Source organism: Mus musculus, chromosome 14 (genome assembly GCF_000001635.26).
Source record: "Mus musculus strain C57BL/6J chromosome 14, GRCm38.p6 C57BL/6J".
In the NCBI taxonomy this organism is placed as follows: Eukaryota; Metazoa; Chordata; class Mammalia; order Rodentia; family Muridae; genus Mus; species Mus musculus.
In genome coordinates this window covers 90,228,104-90,249,183 of record NC_000080.6, presented here as the reverse complement: position 1 = coordinate 90,249,183, position 21,080 = coordinate 90,228,104, and the positions used below count along the sequence as shown (strand labels likewise).

Genomic DNA, 21,080 nt, shown 5'->3' with positions numbered 1-21,080 from the left:
ATAAACAACAAGATCAAAACCTTGCAACAAGTGCTGGAGATCTGGTGAAGAAGGTGGGACCCTAAGTCACTGTTGTCAGGAATGTAAAGTCATACGGGTACTCTGGAAATCAGTATTGAGACGGTTCAAATAAACAAACAAATAAACAAGTATGAAAACTAAACCTATCACATGATCTAGACACACTTCTTAACATAAGCCAGGAGACTCTCAAAACATTTCTGAAGCCGGGCGTGGTGGCACACGCCTTTAATCCCAGCACTTGGGAGGCAGAGGCAGGTGGATCTCTGAGTTCGAGGCCTGCCTGGTCTACAAAGTGAGTTCCAGGACAGCCAGGGCTATACAGAGAAACCCTGTCCCGAAAAACCAAAAAAAAAAAAAAAAAACATTTCTGAAAGATATTTGATGCTCATGAAAGTGGAAAGTTGCAATGATATTTACCTGACTGCTTCTCACTCTCCACATTGTTTGATTTCAAGTCAGTTACTAAGTTGGGAAGGACATCCCATTGTGTATTTCCCTGGTCCCATCACATATTCTGAGGCTTGTTCTCCTGAGTGGACAAAACAAAATGATTTTACTATTTTCAAAGTTTTAGTGTTTTTGTCTTTCCTTATGTTTCCTTATCTTTCCTCTATATTCTGCCAACTACATATAGTGTCATTGTGCAGATGTTTAAGCAAAAAATAGACATATTCATTTATTCCTTGGAGAAATTTAGATTGATTTCTCAGAAGTAATTACATGTATTTGAGATTCATAACACTATTAGAACAACAACTTCATGTAAACTCTTTTGTGGAAATCTATTAGATTACTGTAATAATGAGTGAGCATAAGAAATGAGGGAAAATGTCATTGATTGCATTTAATTGTTACAAAGCTTCTCCTGTAGGGCAAATAAAGACAAAAAGGCTGCCAACAGATTGGGAAAGAATTTTTACCAATCCTAAACCTGATAGGGGACTAATATCCAATATATACTAAGAGCTTAAGAAGCTGAACTCCAGAAATTCAAATGACCCCATTAAAATGGGGTACAAAGCTAAACAAGGAATTCTCAACCTAGGAATTCCAAAGGGCTAAGAAGCACTTGAAAAAATGTTCGACATCCTTAATCATCAGGGAAATGTGAATCAAAACAACCCTGAGATTTCACATCACACCAGTCAAAATGGCTAGGATCAAAAATTCAGGTGACAGCACATGCTGGCGAGAATGTGGAGAAAGAGGAACACTCCTCCATTGCTGGTGGGATTGCAAGCTTGTACAACTACTCTGGAATTCAGTCTGGCAGTTCTTCAGAACACTGGACATTGTACTACCGGAAGATCCAGCAATACCTCTCCTGGACATATACCCAGAAGATGTTCCAACTGGTAGTAAGGACACATACTCCACCATATTCATAGTAGCCATATTTATAATAGCAAGAAGCAGGAAAGAATCCAGATGTCCCTCAACAGAGGAATGGATACAGAAAATGTGGTACATTTACACAATGGAGTACTACCCATCTATTAAAAACAATGAATTTATGAAATTCTTGGGCAAATGGATGTATCTGGAGGATATCATCCTGAGTGAGGTTAAAAAAACAAAACAAAACCAACCAACCAAACAAAAAAACCATAAGTCACTTGATATGCACTCACTGATACGTGGATATTAGCCCAGAATACCCAAGATACGACTTCCAAAACACAAGAAAATCAAGAAGGAAGACCAACTCGTGTATACTTCCTTCCTCCCTAGAATAGGGAATAAAATATCCATGGAAGGAGTTGCAGAGACAAAGTTTAGAGCTAAGAAGAAAGATGGACCAACCAGAGACTGCCCTACCCGGGCATCCCATAATCAGCCACCAAACACAGACACTATTGCATATGCCAGCAAGATTTTCCTGAAAGTATCCTGATATAGGTGTCTTCAGTGAGGCTTTGCCAATGCCTGGCAAATACAGAAGTGGATGCTCACAGTCATCTATAGGATGGAACACAGGGCCCCCAATGTAGGAGCTACAGAAAGTATCCAAGAGCTGATGGGGTCTGCAATCCTGTAGGTGAAAAAACAATATGAACTAATCAGTACCCCCAGAACTTGTGTCTCTAGCTGCATATGTAGCAGAAGATGGCCAAGGTGGCCATCATTGGGAAGAGACACCCTTGGTCTAACAAACTTTATATACCAGGGGCCAAGAAGTGGGAGTGAGTGGGTAAAGCAGGGCCAAGAAGATGGAGTGAGTGGGTAGAGGAGCAGGGTGGGGCGGGGGGAGGGTATAGGGGACTTTTGGGATATCATTTGAAATGTAATTGAAGAAAATATCTTAAAATCATAAAAAAAGAAATGAGGAAAAGGTCATTAATTGCATTTAATTGTTATTATTTATTCGATGAATGTATTTACACTGATAAAATTTATAACAATGATATACCACCAGCATAATCATGAGAAAATTTGTATTAGAGGTTATTCTCTCTTATCTCCAGAATATATACTTCTAAAAATAAAAGTGGTTTTAAAAATTGTGTTTAGGTAATTTGTCTCTCAATTTTGTCCTCTGAAATTCCTATAATGGTTTGTTTTAAATACTTTTTTGAGAGATTTATTTTTGAATACATGGTTATTTGCTCACAAAGGTTACGTATCATACTTAGAGTTTATTAGTAAACTATTGAATAGACTCAGAACTGTTTTTCTCCCACCAAAAAAAAATCAGCAAGATTCCTTGTGCATATTAGACATCAGACAAAATTTGCCGAATTTTACTTTAAAAAAAAACACATTAATTAGTAAGGAAAGAAAGACTGCAACTAATTGTGTTTGTACAATAAAATGAAATTTTCATTTAGGTACTTTTTTATTGTGTTCTGTGTACAACTTATTCATCATTCTACTCATGAAACACAGACTGGGTACAGCGCCAAAGTCTCAGAGCTGGTCTGTGGCTCAGTGATTACACACTGAAGGCTGTTTTCCCCAGCATGTTGCTTAGGCTGAAGATTCATTATGTTCCCATAAAAGAATGTCTGCTGATGTTTTCCCTTCCTTACTCCTAAAACAAAAGACTTTGAACAGATATTTCCCATAATTCATTTAACTTAGGCGAGAGACTACACTGAGGCTTGTTATAATATATTGTATAGACGTTAACGTGATAATTCACTCAACAAAAGAGTTTAGCAAAAAATAGAGTAGAACTTTCAATGTCCTTGTAACATACATTATAGTCTAATTAGCACTAAAACACAATGGCACACTTTTATTAGAATGCTGAATGCAGGATTTTTTTTAATGGAAATAATAGAAGCCACAGGAGGAAAAACACCATTTACAACTTAAAATTAATATGCAAACCTTGAAATTATTTCCAAAGGAAACAAGGAATTGATGTCATACAAACACCCAAAAATAAATTTCATTATATATATATATATATGTGTGTGTGTGTGTGTGTGTGTGTGTGTGTGTGTGTGTGTGTGTGTGTATGTATGTATATATTAATATGGCCTTGAAGCAACTTAGGTTTCTAGTTTTCTTCCATATGATTCTCATAATATCCCTTCAAACACACTATCTTGAAAGAAGAACTTCTGAAATACCTAAGATTTGTTTCTCTCATCCCCAAAGAAGAATGGCTTTAAAATATTTTCCCTGAAGGAGGTTATTTCTCAGTTTCATTCAGTAAAAGAGTAAGGGCACACAACTGTGGATCCATTCATCCAGCATGTCAGAATTTTTACACTGATGAGCTTTCAGTGTGTCAATAGGTTGGTTATTTCCTTGGGGCCAATCGTTAAAACAGTGCATTAAATGTCTCTTCCATATGTATGTGTTTGCCTATGTGTGTATGTCTACATGTGTTTACGTATACCACCTTGATGTTAAAGCACGTTGAATATTATATTTCCTTAATTTTAAGTAAATTTAAAGTTAAAATACTTCTATCATTTTTTTTCAAAAAAGAAACCACGTTATTCTAATGGAATTATATAAAATATACTAAATTGTTAAACTAACTTTTGAAATAGTTAATTAATGATATTTGTTTCTGAGAAAAATCAATGATCTTTCTCTAATGATAAAAAACAAAGATACAAACAAAAACTTTAAAAGGAAGAAGAAAATAATCACAGGAGGCACAGGATCAGACCTGGGTGAGAAAGGGAAGGGGGAGGGGAAAGGGGGAACAGGATGTACTGAAGTAGGGGGGTGGGAACTGGAGAGAAGCCCAGAGGGCCAGGAGGAAGAATGAAAATATGAAGCCTCTTGGGTTGGAAGGTAGGGTGTCCCTCTAGAAAGTGCCAAAGACCTGAGAGGTAAGAGACTCTCAGGACTCAATGGGACTTACCTTAGCCAAAATGTCTGAACAGTGGGGAGAGGTAACTCTATGTGTGCACCTCCAGTAGATATTCAGAGCCTCAAGAGGAAAAGTAGGGTTTCCAAATCACAGTCAAAATTTCTGTCCCAGATTTGTTCTTATCTATATGGACAAAATGGAGAAAAGACTGAAGACAGTAGTTCATCCAGTGACCAGGGCACAACTTGGGATCTATCTTATGGGGAGTTGGGGGAACTCCAAGGTCTATTACTTATGCTATGATATGCTTAAAGACAGACTAGCATGACTGTCTCTGAGAGGACCTTCAAGCTGAGACTGAAGCAGATACTTACCAACAACCAGTGGACTGAAGTAAGGACCACTCTGCAGGGATGAGGGAAGGATTGCAGAAGCTGAAGGGGAAGATAGTACCATTGTAAAGCCAGCAGTCTTAACTAACCAGGACCCCTGGGAGCTCCCAGAGAGTGAGCTACTGACCAGGCAGCATAAATGGATGTGTCTGTCTGGCCTCAGTGAGAGATGATGAGCCTAATCTTTGACAGATATGTTCATGGAATGAGGATGCCTAGTAGGGAGGGGCAGAGGGGGAGCACACTCGCAGAGGCAAGAGGGAGGTGGAATGGAATGAGGAAAGGTGGGAGAAGGGATCAGGGTCAATGGCTGGAATGTAAATAGATAAAATAATTAATAAAAATACAATGAAAAGAAAATGCCTAAATTACATGCTTAAATACTAACACATTATTTTTACTGATTCATTACATAATTCAGCATCTGAAGTTATTATAAGGGACTATCTGTTTAAATTTTAAGGCTGCAATACAGTCTAGTAATTAGTACCCTCCTGGTCCACTCTCAAAAAGTTCCTGATCTCATATCTCCCTTCTTCCCTGTCTCCAAGAGGATTCCCCTCCCCCACAAAATCTCCCTCCTCCCTTGAGCCTCAAATCTCACAAGGGTTAGGTACTTTTTCTCTAAGGCCATACCATGCAGTCCTGTGCTGTATATGTGTCAGGGGCCTCATATCAGCTGGTCTATGCCGCGTTGTTGGTGGCTCAATGTCTGAAAGTTCTTGGGGGTCTAGGGAAGTTGAGACTTCTGATGTTCCTATGGCATCCTCCTCCTCAGCTTCTTCAAGCCTTTCCCTTATTCAACAACAGGGGTATCCAGCTTCTGTCCGCTGGCTGAATATAAGTATTTGCATCTGACTATTTCAGCTGCTTGTTGGGCCTCTTGTAGGGCAGCCGTGCTAAGCTCCTGTCTGTAAGTACACCATACCATCAGTAATAGTGACAGACCTTGAAGCCTCCAAATTTTGACTGGTCACTGGATCTCTTTTTCCTCAGTCTCTTCTCCATTTTCTTCCATGCAGTTCTTTTAGATAGGAACAATTCTAGGTCAGAGTTTTTGTGGGATGTTGGCTTAGTCAGGGTTTCTATTCCTGCACACACATTATGAGCAAGAAGCAAGTTGGGGAGGAAAGGGTTTATCCAGCTTTTCCTTCCACATTGATGTTTATCACCAAAGGAAGTCAGGACTGGAACACAAGCAGGTCAGGAAGCAGGAGCTGATGCAGAGACCACGGAGGGATGTTACTTACTGGCTTGCTTTCCCTAGCTTGCTCAGCCCGCTCTCTTATAGAACCCAAGACTACCAGCACAGGGATGGCACGACCCCTAATGCCACCTTCCCGCCCCTGCTTGATCACTAATTAATAAAATGCCTTAGAAGCTGGATCTCAAGGAAGTCTCCTTCCTCTGTGATAAACTCAACCTCTGTCAAGTTAACACACAAAACCAGCCAGTAAAATCCCATATCTCGACTTGATGCCCTGTTTTTCTACTGGAAGTGGACTCTACAAGTTCTCTCTCCCCACTGTTGGGTATTTCATCTAAGGTCCCTCCCTTTGAGTCTTGGGATTCTCTCACCTACTAGGTCTCTGGTACATTCTAGAGAGTCCCCCTACATGCTACCTCCTGAGGTTGCCTATTTCCATTCTTCCTGCTGGGCCTCAGGATTTACTCCTGTTTCTATGACTAATAACTGATCGAGTTCTCTATTTTCCATCTCTGTCCCCTCTCCCATTAAGTTCCCTCACTCCCTTTGCCCCCTGTGATTGCTTTCTTCTCCCTTGCAAGTGAAATTGAGGTATCTTCACTTGGGCTTGTTACCCTTGAGTTCTGTGGAGTTCTGTGAGGTATTCTGTACTTTTTGGCTAATATCCACTTAGTAGTATATAAATACTATGCATGTCTTTTGGGTCTGAGTTACCTCACTCAAAATGATATTTTCTAGGTCCATCCACTTGCCTGTCAAATAAAGGGTGGTATTGCTGGGTCTTGAGGTAGATCTATTCCAAATTTCTGAGGAACCTGCAGATTGATTTTCAGAGTGTTTATAGCAGTTTGCAATCCCACCAGCAATGGAGGAGTGTTTCTCTTTATTCACATCCTCTCCAACATGTGTTGTCACCTGTGGTTTTGATCTTAGCCATTCTGCTTGATGTAAGGTGGGATCTCAGGGTCATTTTGATTTACATTTCTATGATCACTAAGAACTTTGAACATTTTCTTTAGGTGCTTCTCAGACATTCCAGATTCCACTGTTGTGAATTCTCTGTTTAGCTCTATACCCCATTTTTGATTGGTTTGTTTGTTTTTTAAAGGCTAATTTCTTTTTTTTTCTTTTCATTTCTTTTATTTTCTTTCTTTTTTTTTCAAGTTTAACTTTTTAAGTTCTTTATATAGTTTGGATATTAGCCCTCAATCAGATGTGGTGTTAGTGAAGACTTCTTCCAAATCTTTAGGTTGCAGATTTGTGTTATTGACTAATAAGACAATCCTTTACAGTTTCATGAGGTGCTATTTATCAATTCATAATCTTAGAACCTGAGTCAATGAAAATGGTGACACAGCATACCCAAATTTATTGGACACAATGAAAGCAGTGCTAAGAGGAAAATTCATAGTACTAAGTGCTTGTAAAGTAATTGGAGAGATCCTACACTAACAACTTAACTGCACACCTGAAAGCCCTAGAACAAAAAGAAGCAAACACACACAGAGGAATAGAAGTTTGGAAATACTCAAGGCTGAAACCAACCAAATTGAAACAAAGAGAACAATACAAAGAATCCACAAAACCAAAAATTGATTCCTTGAGAAATTCAACAAGATAGATAAACCCCTAGCCAAATTAAGTATAGGGCACAGAGACAGTTTTCAAATTATCAAATAAGAAATGAAAAAGGAGCCATAATAACAGAAACAGGGAATTAAAAAAATCATCAGATCATACTCAACAAAACTGAAAAATCTAGATGAAATGGATGATTTTCTAGATAGATATCACATACCAAATTTATATCAGGAACAGGTAAAGTATCTAAACAGGCACATATACCCTAAGGGAATAGAAAAAGGCATTAAAGCCTTCCCAACCAAGAAAAAAGATCAGGGCCAAATGGCTTTAGTTGCAGAATTCTACCAGACTTTCCAAGACAACCTAATTCCAGTATTCCTCAAAATACTCTATAAAATATAAACAGAAGGAACACTACCTAACTCATTCTATGAAGCCACAATTACTCTGATACCTAAATCACAAAGAGATACAACAAAGAAAGAGAATTTCATACCAATTTAACTTATGAATATCCATGCAAAACCACTCAATAAAATTCTAGCAACCTCAATCAAAGAGCACATTAAACTATCATTCACCATGATCAAGTAGGTTTCATCCCAGGAATACAAGGTTGGTTCAGTATAGGAAAATCCATTAACATAATCCACTACATAAACAAGGCCAAAGGAAAAAAAATCACATGATCATCTTAATAAATGCTGAAAAAGCATTTGACAAAATGCAACACCTTTTAATGTTAAATGTATTGGAGAGATAAGGAATTCAAGAACTATATGTAAACACAATAAAAGTAATATACAGCAAAAGAACAGCCAATTTCAAATTAAATGGAGAGATACTTGAAACAATCCCACTAAAATCAGGGGCACGGATGCCCACTGGGTTTGTCTTTAAAGAAAGTTTGAAGTATTTATCACTTCATGTATTTGTGAACAATTACAGTATTTTCTCAGAAAGATAATTGCCTAGGAACATGTATATGGACATCACTAACTGAGCTCAAAGTCAAACACATCACTCTACAGCAACAAAATCCAAACACATCAAAACTACTTTCAATACACAGAATTTAACTTCTTATACCCTCTCAAAGTATTCCACGACCTAACCAAATTCACACATTATCTTTCCATGAATCCAGCCCTTCAAAGGATAATAACAGAAAAATAAAATACAAGGACAGAAACCATGTCCTATAAAAAACAAGAAAGTAATCCTTCAACTAATCTAAAAGAAGACAGCCACACGAACAGAATGCCAACGTTAACAACAAAAATAATAGGAAGCAACAATTACTTTTCCTTAATATCACTTAATATCAATGGACTCAACTCCCCAATTAAAAGACATAGACTAACAGACTGGCTACACAAAGAGAACCCAATATTTTGCTGATTACAGGAAACCCATCTCAGGGAAAAAGATAGACACTACCTCAGAATGAAAGGCTGGAAAACAATTTTCCAAGCAAATGGTATGAAGAAACAAGCTGGAGTAGCCATTCTAATATCTAATAAAATCAACTTCCAACCAAAAGTCATCAAAAAGGACAAGGAGGGGCACTTCATACTCAACAAAGGTAAAATCTTCCAAGAGGAACTCTCAATTCTGAATATATATCCTCCAAATGCAAGGGCAGCCACATTCATTAAAGAAACTTTAGTAAAGCTCAAAGCACACATTGCACCTCACACAATAATAGTGGGAGACTTCAACACACCACTTTCATCAATGGACAGATCATGGAAACAGAAACTAAACAGGAACACAGTGAAACTAACATAAGTTATGAAACAAATTGATCTAACAAATATCTACAGAACATTTTATCCTAAAACAAAAGGATATACCTTCTTCTCAGTACCTCTTGGTACCTTCTCCAAAATTGACCACATAATTGGTCAGAAAACAAGCCTCAACAGATAAAAAATTATTGAAATTGTCCCATGCATCCTAGCAGATCACCATGGGCTAAGGCTGATTTTCAATAACAACATAAATAATAGAAAGCCAACATTCATGTTGAAACTGAACAACATTCTTCTCAATGATACCTTGGTCAAGGAAGGAATAAAGAAAGAAATTAAGGACTTTTTAGAGTTTAATGATAATGAAGCCACAACATACCCAAACTTATGGGACACAAGGAAAGCATTTCTAAGAGGAAAACTGAAAAATTCATGGAAAGAAATAACCATTAAAACTTACTTGGCAGTAATTATTGAAAAATACTCTAACATTATAGAATTAATGATTGGGTTTGTATCAGAAATTTCTTGAAAATGTAATTATTATTATTCGTAGTATATATTATATTATTATATTATATTATTATATATTATATTTGAATGGAAGCAATATTTTTAGTACAACAAATTAGTACAGAGTAGTAAATTGTTAAATCATCAAAGATCAAATGTGGAGTATAAAACCACAGAATACTGATTTTTCTACTTGTGAATTACCCTTAAGTATGTAGTGTAAGGAAAATTAAGATTTAAAAAAATGGCAAAAGTTTGTTATGGAAAGTGCACTGTTCTAGTCAGAATTTTGCTTCAGAGTAAGGTTTGGAAGCCTTGAATTTGGTTACCACTTCTTAAGTTGTATCATTTTTCTGCTCAGAATTGTAGATGTAGTCTCAGAAAATGGATATTGTATTCTGTGGCAAAGACTATAGAATGCAATGCAAATTTGTCAAACAGCAGCTGGAGACAATTGAAAACAGACTGAGATTAAATTCTCTTTATATTCTTAGTGGTTCAAAATTTCTGTAGAACAAATCAATATGGATAAGATAAAAATCTGCATTTTTATAGAAATATTATCATGAAAATCATTATCTTCTTCACCTTAATAACATATTTTGAGGACAAATGTGAGGTTTCTGGACTGTGTATATGAGCTTTCTCTGGATGGAAGACTGCTATTATAAAAACTGACAACTGGCCCATATTCAGTTTTATTCACTTCGACAAATATCCACAGGATGCCAAATGCAAGGTACTGGGCCTATCAGTTGTAGAAATACTTTCATAAGTAAGATATACAATGGTAAAAAAGTACTTATTTTGTTTAATAAAGATAACTGATGCATATTTATACATACACAGTAATATCTAATATATATTTTGGTTATATGCTGTGGAGCAACTTAGACAATAAAGAATGTTGAATTATTCAAACTTGATACAGATCAGTATAAAGGAAATATCTTTGTGGCCTATCATTTACCTTCCTGGACACAGGCCAGAAATTAAAATATTATCTAAGGCATTACCAGAAAACCTTTTGAAGCTTATACCCTTACAAAAATAGTAATGAATAAATACATAGTTTAAAATTATGGCTGTGTTTTTTTATATTAAATAAATCTACAGTATAAAGTTGACGTTTCCCTGTTTTAAGAGTGGTAAGATAGTTTAGGAAAGCTTAGTGTTAGGGGTACTTATGAAGTTAAGAAACTCATTTAAAGGAAGGCAGCAGGTAAAACCCAAGAAAATCATGTAACTTTTGATAATAACACTGCAGAGAAAGTAGGAATAATGGCAAGATCTTAGATAGGTGGACAAAGACCTTGAGCATTTAGTCAAGGAAGATAAACCTCCAAGAGTAGAAAGACCAATATTTTTGTGTTTGTTTGTTTAAAAGAAAGAGCTAATCAATCTCAGCCACTTCCATATCCATTTTCTGCTATGGGGTGAGACACATGAGACAATATCCTGTATCTCTTTAAGGAAGTTCTTTATATTCTCCTTACACTTCTTGATTATCTTCAGGAGATAGAGTTTTAGGTTATAATCTTGCTTTTCGGGTGTGTGTTAGTGGCTTGCTGCATTGTGAGAACGGGCTTCTGATGTGCCAAATTGCATTGGGTTCTGTAGATTATTTTCTTTTTCTTTTTTTGATGTCCTTTTTATTCATTTTTATTGGATATGTTCTTTACTCAACTTTCAAATTTTATCCCCTTTCTAGTTATCTCCCCCTGGAAATCCCCTACCCATCTCCCCTTTCCCTGTTTCTATGAGTAAGTTCCCCCACCCACCCTCTCCCATCTCCTCACCCTGGCATTCCCCTACACTGGGGCATCAAGCCTTCACAAGTGTAGATCATTTTCGTGTGCTTGCCTCTTGCCATCTGATTATCTCTGCTGTTAACTGGCCTGAGTGTCTCTACTGGAGCCGGCCTCCTTGGAGGTAAGTAGAGCTCTGTGACATGAGATAGAGCAGGTCTCCATTGTAGGCAGACTGTGCTGTCTCTGCTTAGGGTGGACCTCCTTTATCTCTGGTTAGAGTAAGCCTCCTGTGTACCGTGTTGGAGCAAATCTCCTATGTTCCTGGTTAGGGGGAACCACCTAGGAGACAGTCACGCTTCGGGTTCAAGGGCCAAGATCTACCGCAGTTGCAGATGAAGGTGAAATCAGAAAGACTGGGCCCCTGGATAGGGAAGACCTCCTCTGTCCCTGGTTACTGCAGACCTCCTGGAAGATAGAAAGGCTATGGAGTGTGGGACATATAGGGCCCCCAATCTGGCCTGTTTGGAGCATCAGATCTGAAAGAAGATGGAACTCAGGCAGGGTGTAGGTCCCCTGTCATTGGGCTCTTCGGGAGTCCTAGCTGACAGAGGTATTTGGGTGGAAGTCTCACCTGTGTCCCTGGTTACTGAGGACCTCATAGGAAACAAGCAGGCTGTAGGGTATGAGAGAGTATCAGGCCAACTCTTTCAGCCCAGGTAGAGAAGCAGACCAGAAGAATACTATGTTTTTTATGTCTTCAATTTTAAACTAATATCAGGTTATTGATATCATATTTTGGAGAAGCATAGTTATTAATGACTTCAAAAATTTAAATAGAAATATATTATTTATCTTTCCTTTATTATTAAAATTAGAAAAATACAATTGTTGTTAAATGAGACAATAGATTCTTCTATAAAAGTCATAAAATTGAATTCACAAAAATAGTATAAAAATAAAATAAAATATAAAAATATAAAATTATGGGAATGTTTTAAGTTAACTTGGGTCCCTCCTGGTTTGTATCTCCTACACCACTAACAGCTCTAAGCAGAGTGAATAAATGAAGGTTCGTTTGTACTTAGCACAGACTAGTATTTAATTAATTACAATAAAAGCTAAATAATGGATTTTCCTTATTGTCTTACCACTTGAAAACAAAATGAGTTTAATCACTTTAAATTGTTACTTGTTGATTCTGTGTCATCCCCCTCCCCATAGCCTGCTTCTGTGGGCATAAAACCTGCCTGGGAACAATAAAAATTTGACAGCTTGATCAATCAAAAAAATAAATAAATAAATAAATAAATAAATAAATAAATAAATTGTTACTTGTTTTTTCCTGCCTAGCTACTTCATTCTTCCTGAGCTATTTCTGCTACTTGCAATATTTTACATTTTATAATTTTTAAGTCAAAGCTTCTTAGACAATTTCGTTCTTTATGATCTTGATATATTTCCTCAATCACTATCATATTTTTGGACACTTCATTATAAGTATGGTTAGACTACTTCTTGGCCAAATGCCTTATAATTTATATAATTTATGTTTTAATCTGACATCTTAAAACATTTTTACCAACATTTTTAGAACCTATATGACAGGGTCACAGTGAGGTTATAGTCACTCCCATATGCTATTCATTTTCAAATAATTGATGTGCAGATTCCACCCTATTTAAATGTAAGAGCATGAACTCAAATCCCAGGTCCTCTATTCCAAGTCTAAATTTTCAAAATTGTTCTGATTTTAGACAATCCTTACACAACATTCCTCAGTCTGGCCTAGGTTATTTAAAAGACAGGGTGAGAAGCATTTCAGTTTATTCTCATGGAAAGGAGATTTTCATCCATCTTTACCCACACAAGTTAGGAAAGTCTTAGATATCTTGAATCAAAGGTGTCATTCCTACAGTGATCTACCTTTGTTATTACAGAAGCTTAAATTATGCTGAATTTAGAAGTTAGGATTGCAGAACACATCTCAGCCACCAAGTGATTTAAGGGTTCTTCTCTCCAGATTTCAAAGAATGAAATCCATACTCCAGAAAGGATGAAATGTAGAACTGAGTAAAAACACAAGATACAATTCACAGACCACATGAAATTCAAGGATAAAGAAGACCAGTGTGGATGTTTTGGTCCTTCTTTGAAGTGAGATCAAAATACCCATGGGAGGAGATACAGAGACAAAGTTTGGGCCAGAAACTGAAGGAATGGCCATCCAGTGACTGTCCCACCTAGGGGTCCATTCCATATACAGTCACCAAACCCAGACACTATTGTGGATGGCAACAAGTATTTGCTAACAGGCACCTGATATAGCTGTCTCCTGAGAGGAGTGCCTGACAAATACAGAGAGGGATGCTCACAGCCAACCATTGGAGTGAGCACAATGTCCCCAATGGAGGATCTAGAATAAGGACTCAAGGAGATAAAGAGGTTTGCAGCCCCAAAGAATGAACAATATGAACCAACCAGAAACCCAAGAACTCCCAGGGACTAAATCTCCAACCAAACAGTACACAAGGAGGGACCCATGGCTCCAACTGCATATGCAGCAGAGGATGGCTTTATGGAACATCAATGAGAGGAGAGGCTCTTGGTGTTGTGAAGGCTTGATGCCCCAGTTTAGGGTAATGCCAGGACAGGGAAGCAGGAGTGGGTGGGTTAGTGAGCAGGGGGAGGGAGGATGGATTAAGTGGGTTTTTGTAGGGGAAATGAAAAAAGATGATAAAATTTGAAAGGTAAATAAAGAAAAAAATAAAAGGAGCAGATTTCCTGTACAACAAGAAAGGGTTACCAGGACTAGCATCTCACAGAATATGTAGTTTGGATGGTTTTTTTTTTTTTTTTTTTTTTAGACTAACGGGAAAAAGTGAGTTGCTAGATAAAGGTGAATCCCTGATGAGATTTTTAGTTACATTATCATGTATAGTTTCTTGAGAAAGGTAAAAAACAAAACAAAAACAAAACAAACAAACAAACAAACAAAAAACTAAACTAAAATTAAGGACTAGAATTCCTTGAGCTAGTTCATCAAAAGGGTTTTTTTTGGGGGGTGGGGTGGAGGGAATAAAATAGCCTACTAAAGGTCTGTTTTAAGCTTCTAAGATTTAATCTCAAATCAGGAAAGTGAAGAAGAAGATGGACATCATTCAAGTTAGCTACCATTATTTATGTCCTAGCAATCCCTCTCCTCCTCTCCCTATGCTTATCAGTGGATTTGCCTAATTCTTGTCCATGCATAGTGCACAAGTACCAGAGTGCAGAAAATACCACCAGACATAGCATTTATATATAGCTGAAATGTTTCTCATCACATATGGACTCTTGTAAAGCTACACTTGGAGAGATAGTATAATCTTACCAGAAATCTGAGAGACATTCTAGATACAAGGAATTGAAATAGATTTCAGTGTGTGTGTGTGTGTGTGTGTGTGTGTGTGTGTGTGTGTATTCGTGTGTATGTGTGTATGCTCATGTGCCTGCACTCATGTGTGTAAGCATGTTTTGTTCTTGTAACGTTTCGCCAGCAAAACACACCCGGACAACCAGAACCTTCTATGGCAAAGCTTTATTCCTTACTTCTCAGGAAGACCCCAAACCCGGAAAATGGAGCTGCTTAAATACCCCTCTGTATGACGTGTCAGCTCCTGATTAGCTGCTCAAACATCACCCCACTATTACACCCCGGGATGGGCAGTGACTTGACACAAATTTACTCCAGCACCTGCGCACATTGCTTGTTTACTAGTTAGGCACTGAGGAAGCCAGCGCCATCTTGTAATGGCGATTGTGCACGGCTCTCCACAATGTTTCTTTTTTAAAATGTATATTATAACTGAAAATCATTTCCCCCACAGTGTATTCTGATTTCATCCTTCTACTCCTCCCCATTCCTCTCCACCTCTCCTCACATCTTGCTCCAAATCCTCTCTGTCATTCTGTCTCTACACAATCAAAAAGGCAGAATACAGTTAAGAATATTGTGCCATGGAATTAAAGATTAAAAAAGAATGGTTTTTATTACAATATATAAGTGCCTGTTGCAAACAGATATGTAAGTATCAGAGGTGGTTCATACACACTTTACATATATCCCCAAATGGCACTGTATATCACAGGAAAATATTCAGTGGTTGCCTAGGTGTCAAAAGTAATCAATTAAAGAAATTTATATGATGCATATATTACCATAAAGTGATAAAAACACTATTACACATCATAACTCAGTTATTGTCTTTAAGAATAACATAACTTCATATGCAAAAATACTTAACTAAAAATCCAGTGTATATTTTTCTTGAATCTACATCTTAATATCTCTGATATTAAACAATGTATCAGTTGATACTATTAATGAAAAAACATATATTTTTATTAGATGTGTGCTTTATTTATTGCACATAATATGCAATGCTCAAGAATTCTTATTTATGTCAATTAGAGTAGTGGTCAAAGCAACCAATGATGGAGTAAATCATGTTACAAATGGCACATTCATTTCTCTCTTAAAATCCTTACTAAAGTAGCTCAAAGTAAACTGCCTCCAATAGTATCATGGTTATATTCAGTGTTATACTATGGGAAATTAGTTCAGCAGATGTTAAACTTTTTTGCAGAAGCACAGATACCATGCTATTCAAATTTCAAAAACCATTGCAAAGTCCTTTACAATATCGTAACACAGGATCAGGACCATATACATATATATATGTATGAGAATGGTTACATTATTTGAGTCCGACTGGTATAAACAGTGACAGATTGTTGAGTTCCCTGTTATTACTATTTATTTCCCCTGTGAATAGCTGTTGTTCTGGTAATGTATTCATTCTGATTGAATGCTACCTCTGGGAGATCTACTTCACGTGGTGTTTACGGCATCATGTAAGTATCTATGCTAGGAAGGAAAGAACTTTAAATTTAGCCAGTTTTACTGCACAGGGGAAATTTCGATTATAAATGCATGTATTCCAGGGCACAATAATTATATTTTGATGTTTCTTTAGTGCACTTTCTACATGAAACATAACATTCTATAACTTTAATTTCAGAAAATTAATGGACTATCCTTAATGAATGTTGAAAAAATCATAGAATATAAACAATAAATTTGTACTATCTTTTCATTAATTAGGCTCGTTTGCTTTTCAATACATTTAGTCTGCAAGTTCTCATTTATTTTCTAGATAATTTTTATCAATCAGAGACATAAATATTATACTACTTAATAAGAAAATATGTTTTTGACTGTACTTTGTTATAATAAAATTAATATTGATATTAGTTCCTTATATGCTAGGTTTAGATTCACAAAATATCAAACATAAATTTGAAAAGATCAGTATATATATAATGATTTTATTGTCTAAATCTGTAGAGACTTAGTTTTGTGACTAAACGGCTGGAAATTACTTGCTAGAATTATCACACTCTGATTTTTGACACTTGAAGAGCAAGGATGTAATTTGGTATTCCCTGATGTTTTTACTGTGTGGAATTTGAGACACCATAAAATAGAATGTCAGTAGCATTTTTAGTAATCATGACACAGTATCCAAATTCAAAGTAGATAAAATTGTTTTTTGGACACTTTTAAGTATCTTACTAATTGAACAAAATAAATTATATATATATATATATATATATATATATATATATATATATATATATTCCAAAATGATGTATTTAAAAAGAGCTTAAGTGTTGTGATTTTCTATGAAAAATAAAGAAAATAAGTACATAAGTTATACATTGATATATGTTTTTCTTTTATATATATGCAATTTTTATTTTTATACATCTAGATAATTGGTCTCACTTATAACATTGAAAGATAACATGCTGAACTATGTTTATATACATCATATACATATACATCATACTAAAATCCCATCTCTTGAGGATTTGTGGGTTTACAGTGTTTATGGACAAACCTTAACAAAATAATATGTATTCTTTTGTACATATATACACATGTACATAACTATGTATGTGTGTGTCTACATATGTTTCTATAGTACTTAATTTTATACATGTCATCAACATGAGCATCTTGGTAACTAACAAATATGACATTATATTAAATTACTGCTGAGTATCAAATGCACAAAATTAGGGTAGACAAATGAGATCTATAGAAAATATTATATTAGTAAATATTTTGAAGAAGATATTACTGTGTATAGAAAAGAATGTGACCTATCTACATAATGCTTCCATGCTTTGCATTTGTCTCTATGTGTGTGTATTCGTGTAAGACACATGTGTGTGAGTGCCTAAGGAGGCCAGAATGTTCTTGAAAGGAGTTCAGAATTGTGAGTCACCACAATTTTACTTCAACTGAACTCAGATAGGTTTGTTAGAGGAACAACGATGAATCTTCATAGTTTAGCTATCTTTCTACCACCCTATATCATGAGTTTTGTTTAATAGACTCACATTCAACCACTCTGTTATTATGCTTTGTAAAAAATACAGAAGATGTATAATTTTGAAAACAGACTTTTAAAATATTTTCTATGTTTAGTTAAATTACATCAATGTTCAGTAGTTTTTTTTTATCAGAATGCAATATTAATAAAATGTTAGATTTTTTTTAAACAAATATAATTGCCACACCTTAACTGGTCTGTGTGAAACTTTTTGCTACTTCTGTGCATGAATCAACTGGACTCTAGTGACAAGTGCAAGATTATTGTGTATTTCTATGTAATCCAGACATGTTGTAGTGCACATAATACATTCCATAAGTGTTTATCAACATTTAAAATATTGTCTTAACGAGAGAAATGTAGAAATATAAGCTCTACATTTAGGGTATGTAGACTTACAATCCTAAAACTAGATATCACAGGGACCTAGAGTAAATAATGTGTGATTATCCTAATGAAAGAATATAGAGGCAAACTTACTCCTATTGTCTTCCTCCTTCCTAAGGTTTACCCTTTCAAAGGGGAAGACCTCAATGGAGATCTCTAATTTAGAATCAATATCTCTCTCTCTCTCTCTCTCTCTCTCTCTCCTCCCTCCCTCCCCCTTCCCTCCCCCTTCCCTCCCCCTCTCCCTCCCTCTTTCTATCTTTCTTTCTTTCTTTCTTTCTTTCTTTCTTTCTTTCTTTCTTTCTTTCTTTCTTTCTTTCTTTCTTTCTTTCTTTCTTTCTTTCTTTCTTTCTTTCTTTCTTTCCTCTCTCTCTCTCTCTCTCTCTCTCGTTTTTATTTTTTTATTTTTAATTTTTTATTTAATCATTTTTTACATTCCAGATGTTACTTCCTCCCAGGTCCACCATCTCACTCTAACACATCCCACACCTCTCCCCCCCCCCCCATCTCCACGAGGATGTACCCACCCACACCTACCTCTGCCCACCAGACATTCCCACTGCCTGGGGCATCAAGTCTCTTGAGGTTTAGGCGTTATCTTCTCTGACCGAGTCCAAACCTAGTAGTCCTCTGCTGTATATGTTTTGGGGGCCTAATATCAGCTGGTGTATGCTACCTGGCTGGTGGCTCAGTGTCTGAGATATTTCAGGGATCCAGGTCAATTGATACTGCTTGTCCTAATATAAGGTTGTCCTCTTCCTCAGCTTCTTACAGCTTTTCCTTAATTCAACCACAGGGGTCAGCAGTGTCTGTCCATTGATTGGACATAAATATCTGAATCTGGATCTTTCAGCTGCTAGTTGGGACTTTCAAAAGGCAGTCATGCTAGACCCCGTTTTGTAAGCATAGCATAACCTCAGTAATAACATCAGGCCTTGGGGCCTCCACTTGGGTTTTATCCCAATTTGGGCCTGTCCCTGGACTTCCTTTTTTCCTTTTCTTCAGGCTCTTTTCCATTTTTGGCCCTGCAGGTTTTTCAGACATGACCAATTACGGGTCAGAGTTTTTGACTGTGGAATGGCAACCCCATCCCTCACTTGATGCTCTGTCTTTCTACTGGAGGTAGAAGCTATACATTCCCTCTCCCCACTCTAGAGTATTTCATCTAAGGTCCTTCCCTTTGAATCTTTTTTTTCTGGATATTTTATTTATTTACACTTCAAACGCTATGTACTGTCCTGGTTTCCCCTTTGGAAACACCCATTACACCCCCCCCCCACCTGTCCCATTACTTACGTAAGGGTCCTACCCCACCTATCCTCAGTGCACTAGCACTCTTCTACACTGGGGCATAGAGCCTTCCCAGGCTACATATGCAGCTAGAGTCATGGGACCCTCTGTGTGTACCTTGGTTGTTGGTTTAGTCCTTGGGTACTCTGGGAAGTCTGGTTGTTTGATATTGTTGTTATTCCTATGGGTTGCAAACCCTTCAGCTTCTTCATTCCTTTCTTTAACTCTTCAAATGGTGATCCCCATGTTCAGTCCAATGGTTGGCTGTGAGCATCTGCCTCTGTATTTGGCAGGCTATGGAATTGCCTCCCAGGAGACAGTTTTATCAGGCTCCCGTCATCATGCACTTGTTGGCATCTGCAATAGTGTCTGGGTTTGGTGTCTGTATATGGGATGGATCCCCAGGTCCTGAGACTCTTACCTCGTAGGTATTTGGTGCATTCTAAAGGGTTCCCCCACCTCCTACCTCTAGAGGTTGCCTATTTCTATTCTTTATGCTGTCCTGTAGGACTTCAGTTCTCTTTCCCCCACCTAATACCAGATCATGTTCCCCTCTTCCCCTCCCTGTCCTCTTGCCAACCCAGGCCCCTCCCCCTCCTTCTCTCCTTCCCCCTTCCCTGCTGTGATTGCTTTCTTCTCTCTCCCAAGTGGGATTGAGGCATCCTCACTTGGGCTCTTCAGGTTTTTCCTTATTTTGCTCATATCCTTGAATTGGGATGAAGAGTACTAGTGTTTTCACCATGCTGAATAGATTTTAAAAATTGTTTCTGTCTTTGAGAGATTATTGGATTATGAACATAGAAAGAGGCTAGGGTAAGGTTAATAGGTTTAAAAAATACAAAAGTTTGTGTATGCTTTTCTTCTGTGAATGCTACACATCATGGGTGAGGGCTAAGTTATAGCGCGCCATAGTGAGGAAAAAGTGTCTTCTAAGTTTAATCAAGAGAGCTAAGAACATTTTTCTCTTATCAAAAGTAGGAAATTTTGCACAAATATCAAAATGAAAACTTCCAAATTCATAAAACTAAGATAGGTTCAAATAAGAGAACAGAAAATAGATGATTGTTTAAAAATTAAAAAATAAAATAGTGTTGAATTGCCATTTATATACTCTCAAATAACACATAACTAGCCATAGGACAACCATCTAGCAATAATTCAAATGTAACTGCTGTAGCATAAATATATCTATGACTGCAGTTTTTAAAATTATCTTTTGACATATAAGATAAAAATAGGAAATTAATTAATCCCCAGCGAGTATTCTATTTCTAGAATTTAGCTTATTATTCCAAAGAGAATTTTAAATTTGCACTGAAAAATATGAGAAATTGGTACTCGAGAGTCAATTAATGCTATACAATATAAATTCAAGAGGAACAAGCAACGGTAGTTACATTTTACGTTTATAATTGCAAGAAAGCACATTAAAAGCAACATTAATTTTGACAGGATTTCTGGA

At 36.7% G+C, this 21,080-nt stretch overlaps 1 long non-coding RNA gene across 1 annotated transcript in view; it reads right to left on the bottom strand.

Annotated features, from left to right (window-relative positions):
* Positions 1-21,080, bottom strand: part of 4930474H20Rik (RIKEN cDNA 4930474H20 gene) — a 142,870-nt gene that overhangs the window by 20,577 nt on the left and 101,213 nt on the right. Inside the window, exons 6-7 of the long non-coding RNA NR_045712.1 lie at positions 4,352-4,483; positions 442-553 (exon numbers count right to left, since the gene is read on the bottom strand). This is a non-coding gene — a long non-coding RNA (RIKEN cDNA 4930474H20 gene). The remainder of the gene's footprint in view (positions 1-441; positions 554-4,351; positions 4,484-21,080) is intronic.